The sequence below is a fragment of the Mirounga leonina genome, unplaced genomic scaffold, assembly GCF_011800145.1.
Source record: "Mirounga leonina isolate KUSES-001 unplaced genomic scaffold, KU_Mleo_1.0 Mir_114, whole genome shotgun sequence".
Classification (NCBI taxonomy): domain Eukaryota; kingdom Metazoa; phylum Chordata; class Mammalia; order Carnivora; family Phocidae; genus Mirounga; species Mirounga leonina.
The window spans coordinates 16187734-16205845 of NW_023270265.1; the positions used below are offsets into that span (position 1 = coordinate 16187734).

The 18112-nt window shown below is 44.7% G+C and overlaps 1 long non-coding RNA gene across 3 annotated transcripts in view; it reads right to left on the bottom strand.

The window, feature by feature from the left end:
• Nucleotides 1-10527: 10527 nt before the first annotated feature.
• Nucleotides 10528-18112, bottom strand: part of LOC118023073 — a 74172-nt gene continuing 66587 nt past the window's right edge. For all 3 annotated transcript variants that reach the window (XR_004682651.1, XR_004682652.1, XR_004682655.1), the window contains one exon: nucleotides 10528-13732. This is a non-coding gene — a long non-coding RNA (uncharacterized LOC118023073). The remainder of the gene's footprint in view (nucleotides 13733-18112) is intronic.

The window sequence follows — 18112 nt, forward strand, 5'->3', positions numbered from 1 at the left end:
AGGGATGGAAAGGAGATAGGCAATTGTTATATTAAGAATATAGGAGGGGTGGGGCCAAGAGAGTATCTTGACTCAATCGATGTCAGTATCTAGTTTGTGATACTGTATGTAGAATACTGCATTTTACCTGATATATTTTACATTATAGTACAACATTGTGTCTATTGAACTGTACTGGATCCAGGTTTTGATTTACGAGATGTTACCTTTGGAAAAACCTGAAGAAAGAGTACCCAGGATTTCTTATAACTACATGGGAATCTGCAACTATCTTAAATAGAAATTTTAATATTCACAACAGCAGAAGAATGAAACAATACAAATGTCCATTGGTGGATGAATGGATAAACAAAATGTGGTATACTCCTACAATGAAATATTATTCGGCATGGAAAAAGGAATGAAATCCTTATGTCTGCTCTCACGTGCCTGAAACTTGAAGACATTCCACAAAGTAAAATAAGCCACACACAAAAAGACAAATATTGCATAATCCCACTTACATAAGGGCATCAAGTGGTCAAATTCATAGAGACTAAAAGGAGAACAATGGTTACCAGATGTGGGGGAGGGGGCAATGAGGAATTTAGGCTTAACAGGTATACTTTCAGTGCAGGATGATGAAGGACTGCTGGAGATGGATCATGGTGATGGTTGCAAAACAGGGTTTATGTAATTAGTGTCAATGAACTGTGCATTTAAAAATGGTTAAAATGATCAATTTTATGTTGTATCTATCTTACCAATAAAAGGGAAGAACCTCAAGCAGAGCAAAACAACAATAATGACAAAGTTACATTTGGGGGAGGAAGAGAACATGATGGAAGGAACAGGGATAAACCTGGACTTCTCACAGTATGCTTTCTTTTAACCTTGTAAATCTTTTATAGAATTCTAATACAATTAAATTTAAAATATGAAATCCTTAAAAAACAAAACCCAGTTGAAAGAATATAATACACCTAACTCTATTGACTTATGGCATAAGCACACATAAAAACTGGGAAAATAGAAATATTTTCAATGATTATATTGTTGGAGATAGTTTTGGGATTGTTGTTGAGACTGGTTTTTATGTCTTTAATTGTAAGATAAAGCACGTAAGTAATTTTTTTGGAGTTGCAAGGAACTGAGAATTTTAGCATGACAGAAAGAAGATACGAATGTTAAGATTAATGAAGTTAAGGGGTGCCTGGGTAGTTCAGTCGGTTAAGTGTCTGACCATTGATTTCAGCTCAGGTCATGATCTCAGGGTCCTCGGATCTTGCTGTGTCAGGCACCCCCCTCAGCAAGGAGTATGCTTGAGAATCTCTCCCTTTCCCTCTGCCCCTCCCCCTGTACTTGTGCTCTCTCTCTCAAATAAATAAATAAATCTTAAAAAAAAAAAAAGATTAACAAAATTAAGTAAATGGTGGATCGACACCACCTCCATGCAGCCCACAGCAGCAGCACTCTGGGTGGAGAATCCCCTCCCTGCCCGCCCAGCAGCAGTAGGCTGCTCTCTCTGCTGGAAATGGTGTCAGGTGAAGGCTCTACTTCAGTCGTAAAACAGGAGCTGCTCGGAGCAGGACCTGTGTCAGATTAGATCCTGGAGGCACTACAGGACAGTGGGAAAGAGTGCAGGCTTTGGGATGAGCGGTGTCAGACTTGGATTCTACCATTTCCCAGCTATGGAACTTGGGCAAGTCTTTTCACTTCTCTGTAGAGGAGTTCTTCATCTGTAAAATAGTTATTGCAAGAATGAAAATGAGTCGATATATGTAAAGTACTTAGATCAGTGCCTGGCATATAATAAACACTCGGTATATATTAGTATTATCATAATTTTCCCTTATCATCCAGTTTAGCATCTGATATATTGTAAGGACCCAATAAATCCTGAATGAATAAATAAAGGGTCGGTGGGAAGGTGGGTGCAGCAGGTTCAGGATGCCCGCAAGTTCTCTGACATCCCTCCTTTGGAAAGGGAGCTCTCTGTCCCCTCCCGTTGAAGTGGGCTAGCCTGTGACCCCTTTGACCAACAGAGTATGGTGTAAGTGACACACACCAGCTCCGGGAGACCTAAACCACCACGTGAGAAATCCATCTACACTGTTGGAGAGGGAGAGGGTCCCAACTGGACTTACCCTTCCCTCCGTCCCCTTCAAGGCACCAGGCATGTGAGTAAAGACATTTGGAGCCCTTCAGACAATCTAGCCATCCGCTGATGACCACCAAGTAAATCCAGTCCACACCACGGGAGGTAAAATTGTCAGTTACGCTCTGACCAAATTCCAACTTGCAACATCATGAGATATTCTAAAGTGGTTGTTGTCTTAAGCCCAAGTTTTGGGGAAGCTTGTTATGGAACAACGGGTCTTCTTGGGCTTATTGCTTCCTTCTTCAGGACCCTCAAGGAGCCTGCCCTGAGGAAGCCCCATCAGGGCAAGGAGCAGAGTGAATGCGGGTGCACTCATGTCTTCCTCCAGGGGGCACCACCAACGTTTGATGATGACCTTCTCATCTTTCTGCAGCTCAGGGACTAGTGATAAAAAACTAGTCCTCCAGGTAGACGAACCATGAGAGACGATGGACTCTGAAAAACAAACAGGGTTCTGGAGGGGAGGGGGGTGGGAGGATGGGTTAGCCTGGTGGTGGGTATTGAGGAGGGCACATTCTGCATGGAGCACTGGGTGTTATGCACAAACAATGAATCATGGAACACTTCATCTAAAACTAATGATGTAATGTATGGGGATTAACATAAGAATAAAAAAAAAAACTAGTCCTCCAGTGAGTGTAGAGCCTGTGACCAGTCCATCCACGGGGCACTACAGAAACCCCTTGCCCCTGGGGTCCAGGCCACTTTCCCTCCAGGCAAGTCTGAGGGGCACCCCCATCAAAGCCATCATGACCTGTAGGACATGAGGCCAACAGTCCTCAGGCCTGGTCTGCAGCCCCTGACCTGCTCTCTCTACTTTCACTGGAGCTGGTCACCCCACAAATCCTGCTACCCATGCCATGGACTCTGAAGGACCTTCTGCCCAGAGGTCATCTGTGTTCTCCCTCCATCACTATGCTGCCTGAAGGACTGGACTTGGGGAGGGGGCACAGAAGGGAGAAGAACACTGGCTAACAGAGATTGCCCAGCACACTTAAATCAATCACAGTTCCCAGTGAGCTGCCTCTGAAGGCTGATTTTCTTGCTTCACTCAGACAGGCTTTTGGATCTGATTTTATAGATTTCTCTGGTCTGAAATACTCAATAAATTTCCAGGAGCCTTTCAGAGTCCTGCTCTGTGTTTCATTCACACCTCCTGACAGTTCCTGTTCAAGTGAGGAGCCCTGCGCAGAGGCTGGTCGCAGCCTGGCCCATCCCCCTGAGCTCCGAGGGATAAATCTGTCTGTATCCTGGCAGAACAGTGCCCCCTCCCTGAGCTTCGCGATGTATGTACGGGGGTAGGACCTGGGAGTTTCGAAAGTCTGGGAATGTTTAATGACACCAATGCTTTCCAAAAGCATGAGAAGAGGAGAATGTTCCAGGCTTTTCCCTTACATCCTGAAGATAAACATTGATTGAAGGGAAGATGGTAAAGCCAATCTACATTTTCTTGGCTCTCGTGCAAAGTCTGGTCTTAATACGAGCTGGCCCAGGACAAGACCAATCTTGAAACATCATTAGACTGGCCCTGGGAGCTAGCAGCAAGCCGAGGCCCAGGATGGGAACTCCTACTATGCGCTGCCCTCCCTGGAGACACTGATCTGTCCTACCGCTCCAGGTGCCTCCTGCAGAAGTCCCTGAGGCACGGCCACTATCTGTTTTCTCCTGTGGACACAGGGTCAGAAGATGAGCACCTGCCATACCCCTGCACCTGTCTGTGTAGGATTTGCAAGGACCGGCCCAGTGGAAGAGGACTAGATGCAAACAGACAGGCTTGAGGTGGGAAGCACTCCCTGGTGGGCTCTCTAGTACCCTGGAGCATCTGGAAGTTGTCCTGAGACAGACAGTGCATTATCTCCTGACTGCCTCTCCTGATGACCAGGATAAGGCCCATGGAACCCCTGGTGAGCTTTCAATAAAGCACGCTCTGACTCTTTCTTTGTGTTGAGCAATATGGCATGATGACCTTTCTTTCATGTGACTATCCAACTTTCACTTGAATACTTTCAGGGCCATGGGACCCGCACTGTACAAGGCTGATGATGCCATCCACAGAAGGACTGTTCTTCACCATGAGCGGCCTCTCTTGATGATCCTAAATCTTCACAAAGATTCCCCATAGAAGATGTTCCCCTCTCCCTTCTACCTTCATGTAGCTTTCCAGACCCCTCACATCTTGACCAAAACAGGATTATAAATAGACTCTTATCATCTTGTCCGTGGATATCCAGCTGGGGGGTGGGGATGTTAGCTGGTTGGCGCAATTTGTTGGTTTGTCACTCAGAACTCATTGGACATGATTTTTAGTCTCCTTTACTATTCTGGTCGCTCTCCTCGCAATGCGTTCCAGTTTATCTATGTGCTCCTCAAGCGTGACATTTGAACTATCGCGTTCTCTGTCCACCATAATTGTATTAACCCAATATTAAGGCCATATTTGCATTTATAACAGCAGCTGCTATATCACATACTATGGTCAAACCAAGCTCTCTACAGCTGTATGAAACCCCAGGTCACTGGGAAAGCTGCGAAGCTGGCTCTTCTCCGTTTTGCTTTTCTAGTGGATGGGCACACCACAAGCCCATGGCTTTGGGTTAAGTTCCACTTTCTTCTCCAATGTATAGTATAACTGACTGACCAAATCAGAAAAACAAATACAAAGAAGAATTGCATAAATATGTTCCCATGTACAGAAAAAATAGAGATGGAAATACACACACATACGCATATGCATTTACATCTCTGTATTTGCTGGTACATAAAAATTTCTGGAAGGATACACAAGAAACTATTAATAATTGCTGCCTTGGGCAAACGTGATTAGAGGATCTGGAATGAGATATTAAATACCTTTAATATTGTTTGAATATTACCACGTACGTATATTACTTCTTTGGTAAAAAGAGTACTAACTATATAGAAATAATCCGTTTCCTCTGAGTCAACCCATTAATCTCGCCTATAAACTGCTTCCTTCCCATAAACAAACTTGAGGAGCTTGGCTTCTCAACTTTCATCCAACCTCCTTTTCCTATTTAAAATGAAGGACAAAAGAGGGGCACACTCCCTTAGGCCCTCCCTCAACAGCAATGTACTGACAGGACTTGCATTAGAATACCCTGCTAGTTTGGTTTCCCCTGAAAGCTCTTTGAGACAGACTACATTTCTGGGTCTTTCTCTTGATAAACTTCCTCTCTTCAAGTACAAGAGTTGCACGGGCACCTGGGTGGCTCCGTCATTGAAGCATCTGCCTTTGGCTCAGGTCATGATCCCAGGGTCCTGGGACGAAGCCCCAGAGCGGGCTCCCTGCTCAATGGGGAGTCTGCTTCTCCCTCTCCCTCTGCCTGCCGCTCCCCGCTGCTCATGCTCGCGCTCTCTCTCACTCTCAAATAAATGAATAAAATCTTTAAAAAAAATAAAGAACAAAAGTTGCAGCAAGAATTCAGGATGGAAGTGAGAGTGTGAATGTGTGCATGCAGATGGCTGGGGGAGGTCTCAAGTATACACTGCAGAGAAACATGCTCTCTCCATATGTTCCATGCTAATGGCACACACAACCTCATGGAGACCATGACCCACTGAGCAGACTACTTTATTTTCTGACTTGCATTTCACTCAAGATCTGCTCAGTCCAGGAAACCTTAAAGAACAACTCCAACACAAGGCCCATTGGGTGAGAAAGTATCTTTTTTACTTGTCCAAACAGAGCAGACAGACGCTATGGTCACAAGGGAGGAGCATTCGAGAAGAGGTCTTCCCAGTGTTTCCCACAGACCCCGCTGCGGGGGTGCTTGGGTGTGACTCTCAGGAGTATGCGATGGCCGAGCAAGGCCAGGGCAGAGTGGAGCATACAATTCCAAGCTTTCCTCTCCAGACTTGTCACATGCCTTGCATCTCCCATACTGCCCCGCGTTCTATAATATATTCATCTTCCTATTCTCAGCGAGCGGCATTGAGCCCAATGGCCACATGTCTATGAGCACTGAGGGCTTCAGTGTGTATTTTCTTCTGTGGATCACTCTATAGTCTCTCTGCCTTGGAGATGATCCACAATTGGCTCCCAAATCCAGCCCGATTAGGCTCATCCATTCCACAGCTTCGATGTAATAATCTCCAAGGGAACTCCCCAGAGATAGGCTTGCTCCGCATTCACTCCTAATTACCCTCAGCATCACAGGACATATTATCCAGGGTAACATGAAATCCTGCACTGGAAACACTCATCACTTGGACAAAATTTATACAAAATAGTGCTCTAACTGTGGTGTTATTTGAAAGTGGAGGGCGACTTGCTAGAATTTAGTGAGAGGCAAGCTATATATAACTCATTTGGATGGAGTTAACCTCTGTGTGGACTTCCTTGGGGACCCGCTGCATTTATTACACACTGAAACTATTAATGCCACGGCAGATTGCTGTAATATAACACACACGTGCTGTCATCATCTCGCAATAATGCAAAACCAAGACATTCACTTGGGCCCTTCATTTTGACAGTTCCAGCTCAGTGCCCACTGAACTTGCCGTGCAAATCCACATATTATTTCCCGACTTTGATTCACATTTGCAGCTACATGAGGCCAAATATCCACGAGAAAACCGAAAAGCTCCATTGAAAGTCTTGCTTTTTAAATATCCAGATGTACAACTTTGCCTAGCACAAACATCTAGAATTTTTCCTGCTCTGTTTCTCCGTATTTAACCTGTGTTTGGAAGTCTGTAGACCTTTTTAAGACATCTGGCCACTCAAAACTTAGGCCTAAGGCTTAAACTTGAAAATGACCGATAAACAACTCCAAGGCATGTGAAGCTGCTCCTTTCTTTCCCAGGCCGCTCAGAGCAGTCGTCATGAGCCCAGGGAGGAATGGGACACAGCTGTCTGGACGGTTGGCGCTAAGCGGTCCCAGGACATCGGGGTCAGGCTCACGGTGAGAACTCAGCAACACGTGTCTGATGCGTATTGAATGTCCTGTGGCAAAGTCTTGCTCTCCAACGACTTTTAATGTTAATCTTGTGTCTTACAAAGAGAAGGACATGTCGGAAAATTACAGGAGGCTAGAGCTGGACAGCTGGCCAGTCTAACACCAACAATAAAGGAAGAGGAAGTGATGCTTTCAAATTCTGTTTCTAGGATGGGAGCTCCCTACCCGGGAGTCCCCAGGGAATCCCTTTCCTAAGAGGTGTTCCATATCACCCATCTAACATTCCAAACCCACCGTCTCTCCAAACCCACGTCACCACTCCGTGCCGCCCCAGCTCCTTACCACCATCCACTTGATGCTCTCATCTACTGGGTATCTATGCCACCCTCCCTGGAATTCTTTCTACACTTTGAGCCTTAGTTTCCCCATCTGTAAAATGGGGAGACATTTTCCTAGGATTTTTTAGGGATTCAGTATGACCGCGTATGTAAGGGGCTCAGCCTTGCCCATGGTAAGCTCTCCTTAAATACACCATCAGCATCTTTTATGGACCCATACAGAACAAAGGTTTGAAAGTCAGACTGGGTCTCTAGCTTGAGCAAGTTAGGAGCTCACACGTAGGACGGTTAGAGCAAAGGAGTTAGTCGTGGAAAGCACCTTGAGTAATGTTTGGCACCCAGAAAATCATTGATAAATGTTAGCCATTTGGATTAGTGTCCTCTCCAAGGAAGACCTGTTCTCTCTCCTTTGTCATGGCCCCTCAAGAGAGATGTTAGTCTTACATACTGAGTATTTCAGGGATGACATCACTTGGCTGTTCCTTGTTTCTTGGGTGTGTTTTTTTCACTTAGGGAAAACTCTCCCTTTGTCTCTCCAGTAGGTGCCCAAATACATGTGAAGAATGGTTTGAATGGTGATGGACCTGGTGCCATGTATGCTTTCAGACCCCCATGCACCCTCGGGGCCGAAGTGGACTCCCGCTTTGAGTGACCAGGCCTGGTGATGAGGATTTCCTGTGGCTGCTGGGGGAGGCCAGGGGCCTCAGAACAGCTGCTGGAGGGCAAAGGGAGAGGCCGGGCTCAGGGCACGTTCCGGGTCTGATGCCAGCTCTCTACTCACCAGCTGGTGTCCCACTGCAGTTGCTGTCGGTGGAGGGACCATTCTGGGGGTCTGTTCTCACAGTCCCGAAGAGCCGATGGCTAAGAAGATGCCCTCGAAGCTGCCTGTAAACTGTGAACCCACTTGCTCTGTCCCCAGGTCTTCTTATTCCTGTCTTTCCATTTTGGGGGGTAATAAGTGATTTTTTGGTTAAGATAGAAACCATTTCCTAAGTTACCAGGGAAAACAGTCTTGCTTATTTGCACTAACTGAGACATAATGACATATTCACATAGTATCAGGTCCACCCTTGCAGGTCTCGGTGACTGGTCAGGACCCAGGGAACTGAGGCTCATGGGGAGCAGACTGCCTGCCCCTCAGAGGACACCGTGCGTCCACAGGAACAGGAGGTACTGGCCAGTCGCTGAGGCTAAACCCTGTTTTCTTGACCAATTCCTCTGTCTCTGCGGGAAGGGGAGCTCATGCCTCCTTCTCCCTCCAAGGGGACCTCTTCCCACCTTGCCCGAGGGAGGCCTGGCTGGCTCCTGAGACATCCGCACCTTCAAGGAACCACCTCAGCCAGACTCCGAGCTTCCGGGTGGATACCAGCCGTCCATCATTTTCTAGTCACGGGCTTTCTCTTGCTCAGCCCCAATCCCATTGTCTTTTAAATTAAAAAGAAGAAATTGAAAAGGGAGAGAAGAAACTCTAGAAGGCTCCAAGTTCTTATCTGGTGGAGCTCCGGCAGGGCAGAGCTGCCGTTGGGCAGCTAACAAGGCAAGGGGTCCCTAGGGGGTGGCCCTGTGGCCCCCAGCTGGGTGATGCCCACAGTGCTCCGTCATCCCCGATGGCAGCTGCGGCAGAGGGTCCAGCCACTGACCCCGCACTCCACCCCTTGCCCTCTTTCCCCTTCTCTCCCCTAATCCCAGCTTCACATCAGTCCCTAACCATCCCCACCCCCCACCCCTACCCCCACCCCCACATGCCAGGGGCAGCGTTTCTCTCTCACTTCTGGCTCCTACTGCCCAGACCAGACCTCATCACCGCCACCTCTCCATCTGTGACACCAGCCTCGGATTACATCTCTGGGTGTTCGAGAAGGGTCTTCCCTAAGTAAGGCCAAACACCCGAGGTGACAGAGCCCCAAGTTCCTGCTGGGGGGCGATGTCTCTGTCCACCCCCACATGCAGCCTCAGCACCTGCTCAGCTGACTTCCTTCACTCACACTGTCTCCATTCCCACAACACCACCCACAGAATCCCCTCCATCCCCCAGGGCTGCCCACATACCACCTCCTCCATGAAGCCTACCCTACCTCCCCACCAAGGGTGGGTCCTTCCTCTGTTAGCCTATCAAGCTCACTTTGTGGCTCACAGATCCCTTCCTCATTGGTGTAGTGATGATTTGGGACATCTGTCTCCTCTGCCTCACAGCATGCTTTCTGAGGCGGTTGACCGAGGCTTTTCCAGGTTGGCACCTGCGGGTAGGATGTGAAATGTCCATTCTCCCATGGGATCTGCAGTACTGAGGAGCGATCACAGTAGAGGAAAACCACAGCTGGTGGCAACACCAGGTGTCGGGCCCAAGTCGGGGGACTCGGGGGACACACGTGTACACAGTCGCCAACAGACTCAAGTGGCCCAAGAAGGCAACCCAGTCCCCAGAGGAGACCCACGCCACCTGGAGGAGCCATGGAGCCAGATCAACAAACTGTTGGTGGGCTTCAGCCAGCAGACTCTTCTGGTGTCTGCCCCCGATCCTGGGCCTGCCTCAACCAGGCCCCGTGCTCAGCTGTAAGGAGGCTCTGAGGGCCACGTGACCTGAGCCTGGGCCGCTGTCTGGCCACGGTCTGTTCGTCTGTTATGTGTCTTTACTGGGGAGCCACAGCCTGTTTATTATAAAGCTGTTGGAAGTTGCCTGGGGGGAAAAAAAAAAAAAACAGAAGAAAACCAAAAAGAGCCATATTTCCATAGGATGCTACTTCTCATCAAGTAGCTTATCCCAAAAGTCCTGCCCAAATCCTTGCTAACTGGAGAGCCTCTAGTTCATCGGGGTCACAGAGGCCCTGAGCTTCCTCTTGGTCCCAGACAACAGCATCCCGTCCAACTATGGTTTTCCCTACACCTGGGCCAAGCATGTCACAATTTTTGGCTAAATGAGCCTAGAGCTGGTGACGGTTACCAGACATCTTGTGACAGGTAACTCTGATAACAGCAAATCCTTCGCCCAGGTTTCTGTGGTTTTTATGCCGACTCTGTCTTTCATTCTGACAGACAATATCCTCTGTTCCTCTCTTGCTTATATCTGGATCAGACAGATAAATCTCCAGCCATGATTCTCTGGTCCCGGTCTGGTCAGCGCTGACCTCACAGGAAGTTCGTGGGGAAGGTTCCGACCCGCCTGGAGGAGAGGAAGCAGAGTGCCAGAGAAGGAAGCCAGAGCGCAGGCCTGATGGATGAGCCTGGGAGGAGAGACTAGGGGAGGTTCGGGAACACTGCATGTGCTGGGGAGAGGGATGGAGCCTGCAGATCTCCAGAAGATAACTAGAAAACGGATGGCATCCCATCCTCCTCCTCTTTACTCCCTTCTTGCTTTTTCTGGAAAGCGCATTTAGCGGTCAATTTCCACTCGTTCTCCTCACTGCCTCCCTGACTTCTCCTTCAAGAGTCAGCCCCAGGCTCACCTCCTCCAGGCAGACTTCCCTGAGTTTGCCTTGTCTGTACTGGGGCTTCTCCCCCCATGGAGTGTCAGTGATGCTGTTCAGTGGCTATCAGCTCCCATTTCCCTTGCTCAGGGGACTGTGAGCTCACTGATGCCATTCATCTCTGTGTCCTCAGTGCCTAGTGCTCTGTCCGGCTCAAGTGCGCTTCTGCAGGAGGCTGGCCCTCATACTTTCTGTGTCTGTCTCCAGCCCCACTGGTGTTGTCCTAGCCACATTCACATCATCTCCCGTCCACGCAGCTCCCATGGTCCTCCACTCCCCCAACTCTTCTCCCTGCCTCCACCCAGCCAGTATGTGCTTACCTGTCACCAAAGGGCCATCTCAAAGGAAGCAGAAAGACCTGCATTCACATCCTAGCCCTACCACTCTCTAGCTGTGTAATCTTGATGAAGTACTTTAATATTTCTAAAATTCACATTCCCCATGTCCATAATGGATGCAGACATCTTTGATGACAAAAATAGGATCATGTGTTAGAAGACACCAAGTACTGAGTCCTCCTCTCCAAAACATGGAAAGTTAAGTAAGACAAGAAGCCCTCTCTCCTGTCTCAGAAGGAAGTAGAACAGAGCAATCCAGAGCTGCAAGCCCCTCGTTTCTCCTCTGCCAGATGGCAGGCGTTTCAGGGACAGAAACACAACTTTTCGTTTCCCAGAGGCCAGCACAGTCCACAGCTGATAGGAGTCACTGGGTTGGTATTTGTAAATCAACCACAGGGTGTTTCCTTTGTGTTTTAGATACAGGCTGGATCAATGCATTGCTTTATGTGGACTTCCCCCTCTGATTATCACCTCACGTGTCCTCCTGGCACACCCCCTCCAGGCCTGACTCCTGGCACAGAAACAACGCCTCAGGGGATTAGAGATCAGGGAGAGGTGCCCCAGCACCCAGCCCTCTGCCGGCACACTGTGGGAGCTCACACACCGCGAGGGCTTGTGGAAACGCTTTCACATGCATCCTTAGCTGAGCAGCTGCTGTAATGAGGGAAGTTCCCTTAGGGGGAACCCGTGACCATGTGCGGGCAAAGGGGGAAGACTAGAAGGAGAAGTACAAAGAAGCAGAGTACTGGGTGAGGATGGTGAAAGAAGCACCGCGGAGGACAACTCTGGGGGAAGGTAAAAGAAGGACAAGTCAGAAGATTCTGGGGGGCTAGGAATGGCCTCCCATCTGAGCCCCAGAAACTGGAGGAGAGCAGAAAGAGATGGGAGCAAGTGGGCCATGCTGAAAATAAGGCTTTGCCCAAGAAACTACATTTACCAGCAGATTCGGGTGTCACCACAAGTGATTTAGGAAGTCATGCTTATAGGCCTGGGCATCCTGAGCCCAGGGTCCTGTGTCCATCCGCTATCAGTCCGGCTGGAGGCTGCCTTTCCACAGAACTAACCTTAGGGTCCAGCTGCCTCCTTGATCCTGTCCTCCTTCACAGAGCACAAGTGAATTATTAAGTAATTACCCACCGACCCCCACCCCCAAAGCTTACCCAGGCTCTGATACATGACAAGCATTGTCCTTCCCATCTCACAGGTCAAGTCACACTGTGAGTGAGAGTCCAGGCTCCATCTGAGCCGGGCAGATTCCAGAACTGTGAGCTTATCTCTTCACTATGCTGTCTACCCCAAGCCTGGAAACCTTTCCCATGTCCCCTTCTAACCCCTTACCTGTTAACTTGTCTGGAACTAGTATACAGAACTAACTCAACCCCACTATTAAAGTCATTCCCAAAAGGAACAGAAAATCAGAACATGTCTAACCCCCGATCCCTGCCACTGTCATAGGCTATATGGACACCCAAGACTCAGACTTTGGACACTAGGATCCCAAATCGTGCAGGTGGGTAATCATGCTCTCCTTCCAAGTTCTTTGGAGAGAAAGGAGGCTCAGGAACACCATTCTGTTTCATTGAAAATCTAGGCTTGACTCCTAATATCCAGAAGAAGATCAACCTTGGTGGTAACTCACCTAAAACTGGGCATCCTAAAAAAGCAAGATGGAAGGTAATAATGGAAATCAGTTACTGAATTTGGTAAGTATAGGAAATGAATTGTCCCTAAGTTTGGCCCCATTTCTAGGTAGCAACTTTCTCTCTCAACTTTGTAAGGGGCCCTTGGGCCCTGGAAAGCTCCATAGTCAAATGATAGTTGCTAGGTGTGGGTGTGCTTCTCTGGGTAGTATGGGGCCCATGGCGGGGGGCCCATGCAGAGGCATGTGGGACTGAGCTCAGAGTGAATGGAAGAAGGAAGCATGGCTTACAACCTTCTTTTTTTCCTGGAATAATGTACTTGAAATATATTTTATTTTGTCCTTTTCATCAGAACCTCTTGACTTCCTCATCTTTTAATTATTATTCTCTGGATTCTTCCCCTATAATTTCCACCTTTCCTTGGTCTTTTTTGTTGTTGTTTGTTTGTTTGTTTGCTTGTTTGTTTTTGGCAGTTTTATACCTGTATTTGACAATCAGTGATTAGTTCTCATCCACATTAACTGCCTGTAGATTTTTGAAAGTGGTGACAGGTACATAGATAGCCAATGTATAGAGCTTGTTTGGTGAAACTTCATCCTCGTTATGTTTTCTGGACAACCACACATGGATACAGTTTAGAACATTCCTTATTCCTTTGGCCCAGACAGATTTGTTGAACCTGGTATCAATGCACACATCTGGAGTTCCCATCTCCTTCATGGCAAATTTCCAGATCTCTTTGAGTGCCCGACGGGCACGCTTCTTGAAGCTTACTCCATGAATGTGCCTCTGAATGTCAGTGGTGTATTCTCTGGTCATTACCTGGTCGATGGCAGAACAGCACTTCTTCATCTTGCCGCCCTTCTTTGTGGGTGCCATTCTGCCGGGCCCTGGTTGGAAAGGAAGCTGTTGTTTTTAATATAAACTTTTACTGATTTAACTATACATTTACATGCAGTGATAAGAAATAATACAGCAAGGTCCCATGTACTGTTTATACAAATTCTCCCAATGCTAGCATTCTGCAAAACGATAGTATAATGTCATAAACACAATATTGACATTGCTACAAGCCCCAAATCTTATTCAGTTTCACTAGTTTTTTTTTTTACTCATTTGTGTGTGTGTTTAGTTTCATACAACTTTATCACATGTAGGTTTGTTTATTCATAACTAGAGTCAAAATACAGAACAGTTCTATCTTTATGACCACATTCACCTCCCTTCTCCATCGCCTGTCTCTAACTCCGGGTGACCACCAATTTGTTCTCCATCCCTATAATTTTATCATTGTAAGCATGTTATATAAATGGAATCATACAGTATGCAATTTTTGGAGATTGGTTTTTTTCATTCAGCAAATTCTCTTGAGATCCATCCAAGCTATTGCATGTGTCAATAGTTGTTTCCTTCTTATTACTGAGTAATATATTCATGGTATGGATAAACCACAGTTTGTTTAATCATTCATCCATTGAAGGGTATCTGGGCTCCTTCCAGTTTTTGACTATTATGAATAAAGCCACTTTGTACATTTGGATACGGGTTTTTAAATGCACATAAGTTTCCACTTCTCTGAATAAATGCCCAAGAATGCAATTGCTGGGTTGTACGTTAGTTGTATGGTTAATTTTATATGAAACTGCCAAAATGTTTTTCAGAGTGCCTACAACATTTTACATTTCTACAAGTAATGTAAGAGTGAGGCAGTTTCTCCACAACCTCACCAGCATATGGTGTTATCATCATCACTGTTTTTAATTTTCACCATTCTGATAGATACATAGTGATTATCCCATTATGGGTTTTAATTTGTATTTCCCTAATATCTAATGATGTTGAACATATTTTCATGTGATTATTTGTCATCTGTATATGGTCTTCAGTGAAATGTCTGTTCATAACCTTTGCCCATTTTCTAATTAGATTGTGGTCTTTTTACTGGTAGGTTTTGAGAGCTTTCTTCTAGATATTAGTTCTTTATAAGATATGTGGTTTGCAAACATTTTTTTCCCCAGTATATAGTTTGTCTTCTCATCCACACAGAGCAAAAGATTTTGTTTTGGATGTGGCTCAGTGTGTCAATTTCTCCTTTTATGAGTCACATCTTTTTTTTTTTTTTTTAAGATTTTATTTATTTATTTGACAGAGAGAGAGAACACATGAGAGGGGATAGGGTCAGAGGACGAAGCAGACTCCCCGCCGAGCAGGGAGCCCGATGCGGGACTCGATCCGGGGACTCCAGGATCATGACCTGAGCTGAAGGCAGTCGCCCAACCAACTGAGCCACCCAGGCGCCCTATGAGTCACATCTTTGTTGTCAAATCTAAGAACTATTCCTCTATTCTTAGATACTGAAGATTTTCTCCTATGTTTTATTTCAAAGAGTTTTCTAGTTTTACATTTTACATTTAACTCAGATTCACTTTGAGTTAATTTTTGTATAAAATGTGAGGTTTAGCTCAAGGTTCATCTTGTAATTTTGTTCATTTGGATTTCTCTATTTCTTTTCAGCTTTATCAGTTTTGCTTTATATATTTTGAGGCTCTATTGTTTGGTATGTACATATTTAGTTTCATTATATCTTTCTAGTAGATTGCTATGTTTACCACCATGTAACATGCATCTTAGCTCTAGTACTTTCTTTGTGCTAAAGACTACTTTATCAGAAATTAATATAGTCACTCTTTTTTTTTTAAAGATTTTATTTATTTATTTGACAGAGAGAGGCACAGTGAGAGAGGGAACACAAGCAGGGGGAGTGGGAGAGGGAGAAGCAGGCTTCCCGCCAAGCAGGGAGCTCAATGTGGGGCTCGATCCCAGAACCCTGAGATCATGACCTGAGCCGAAGGCAGATGCTTAATGACTGAGCCACCCAGGCACCCCATAGTCACTCTTTTTTACTAATATTTGCATAGCATATTTTTCTATCATTTAACTTTCAATCTGCCCATGTCATTGCAATTTTTTTTAATTTTTTATTGTTATGTTAATCACCATACATCATTAGTCTTAGATGTAGTGTTCCATGATTCATTGTTTGCGCATAACACCCACTGCTCCATGCAGAACGTGCCCTCTTTAATACCCATCACCAGGCTAACCCATCCTCCCACCCCCCTCCCCTCTAGAACCCTCAGTTTGTTTCTCAGAGTCCATCCTCTCTCATGGTTCATCTCCCCCTCTGATTTCCCCCCTTCATTCTTCCCCTCCTGCTATCTTCTTCTTTTTTTTTTTTCTTAACATATATTGCATTATTTGTTTCAGAGGTACAGATCTGAGATTCAACAGTCTTGCACAATTCACAGCGCTCACCATAGCACATACCCTCCCCAGTGTCTATCACCCAGCCACCCCTTCCCTCCCACCCCACCCCCCACTCCAGCAACCCTCAGTTTGTTTCCTGAGATTAAAAATTCCTCATATCAGTGAGGTCATATGATACATGTCTTTCTCTGATTGCATGTCATTGCAATTTAAGTCCATTTCTTAGAAACAGCATTTACTTGAGTTATTTTATTCACTCTGCCAATCTCTCTCTTTTGATTGGTAGGTTTATACTATTTATATTGAAGGCAAGTATTGATAAATTAGCAATTAAATCCTCTATCATTTTATTTATTTTCTCTTTGTTTCTTATGGTTTTGGTGTTTCTGTTAGGTGTTTTAGGATGAGATTTACATTTAAATTGGTGGACTTAGAATAAAACAATTGTGCTCCATAATGTGGGTTGCCCTCATCCAGTTAGTTGAAGGCCTTAATAGAACAAAAAACTGACCTCCCTAAAAGCAAGAGGGAATTCTGCAGCAGGCCTTCAGACTTGAACTGCAATACTGGCTCTTCCTGTGTCTCCAGCCTGCCAGCCTACCCTGCAGATTTTGAACTTAAGTAGATATACTACCTGTTTACATTCATCACTTGATGGTTGTTTAAGCTGTTCAAACTTGTTTTTTCAAATTTCTCCTGTGATTCCTTTTTGACTTATTGATTATTTAGGAATATGTTGGTTAATTTAGACAAACTTGGGGATTTCTCAAATTTTTTTCTGTTGTTCATTTCTAATTTCAGTCCTTTGAAGTGGAGAAAATAAATGTATCATTGCAATCCTGTTAAATTTATGAAGACATATTTTGCGGACTGGCATATGGAGAATAATTCATATGCATTTATATAGTTTATAGTGTTTTTTTCAAGATGCATTTATTTGGTTTATAGAGTTATTCAAGTGTTCTATTTTGTTGTTGAACTTCTGCCCAGTTGTTTTATTCTTTACTGATATTAGGGTATTGAAGCCTCCAAATATTATTGTTGATTGTCTATTTCTCTCTTCAATTCTGTCATTTTTTGCATCACGTATTTTGAGTCTTTGTGGTTACATTCATAAATGTTTACAATCATTATATTTCCTGAATGGATTAACCCTGATATTATTATAAGGTCTTTCTTTGTATCTAGTGATGATTTTTGTCTTAAAGTTCTCTTTTGTGTGCTCTTTGTGTGGTATATCTTTTTCTATTCTTTATTTATGTCTTTGAATATAAAATGTGTCTCTCTTAGACAGTTGGATAATTTTTAATACATTCTTCCAGTCTCTGTCTTTTGATTGGGGCATTTAATCCATTTATAAATAACATAATTGCTTATAATGTGAGATTCTTGTTTGCTATTTTGCCATTTCTTTTATATATGTCCTATAGCTTTTGCTAGTGTTTCTCTATTGCTTGATTTCTCAATCTTCGTGGTGTTAAATAGACAGTTCCTAGTGTAGCATTTTAATTCCTTTGTTATTTCTTTTTCCAGACTTTTCCAAGTTATTTTCTCAGTCATTGGCCTGGGATTGCAAGTAGCATTTTAAGAGTGTATAAAACTTTGCTCCACTATTACTTCATTCCCTACCTCATCCTTGGTGCTATTATTTTCATAAAAATTATATTTTATATGTTTATATAAGTTTATATTTATATATGTTTTATGTTTATATATAAAATTATATTTTTATATGTATATGATACAGTTTTATATTTATTTTAATGCAGTATTTTAAGACAGAGGAGAAAAGATTTACAAACAAAAACATGTTTATATTGTCTTTCATAATACATGGTTATTTTTACTGCTGCTTTTTCCTTTGTGTGGATTCGAATTATTGTCTAGTGTCCTTTCATTTTAGCCTAAAGAATTCTGGTTAGTTTTTTGGTTTTGTTTTGTTTTGTGTTTTATTTTTTTGTTTTCAGGTGTGCTAGCAACTAATTCTTAGTTTTTATTTATCT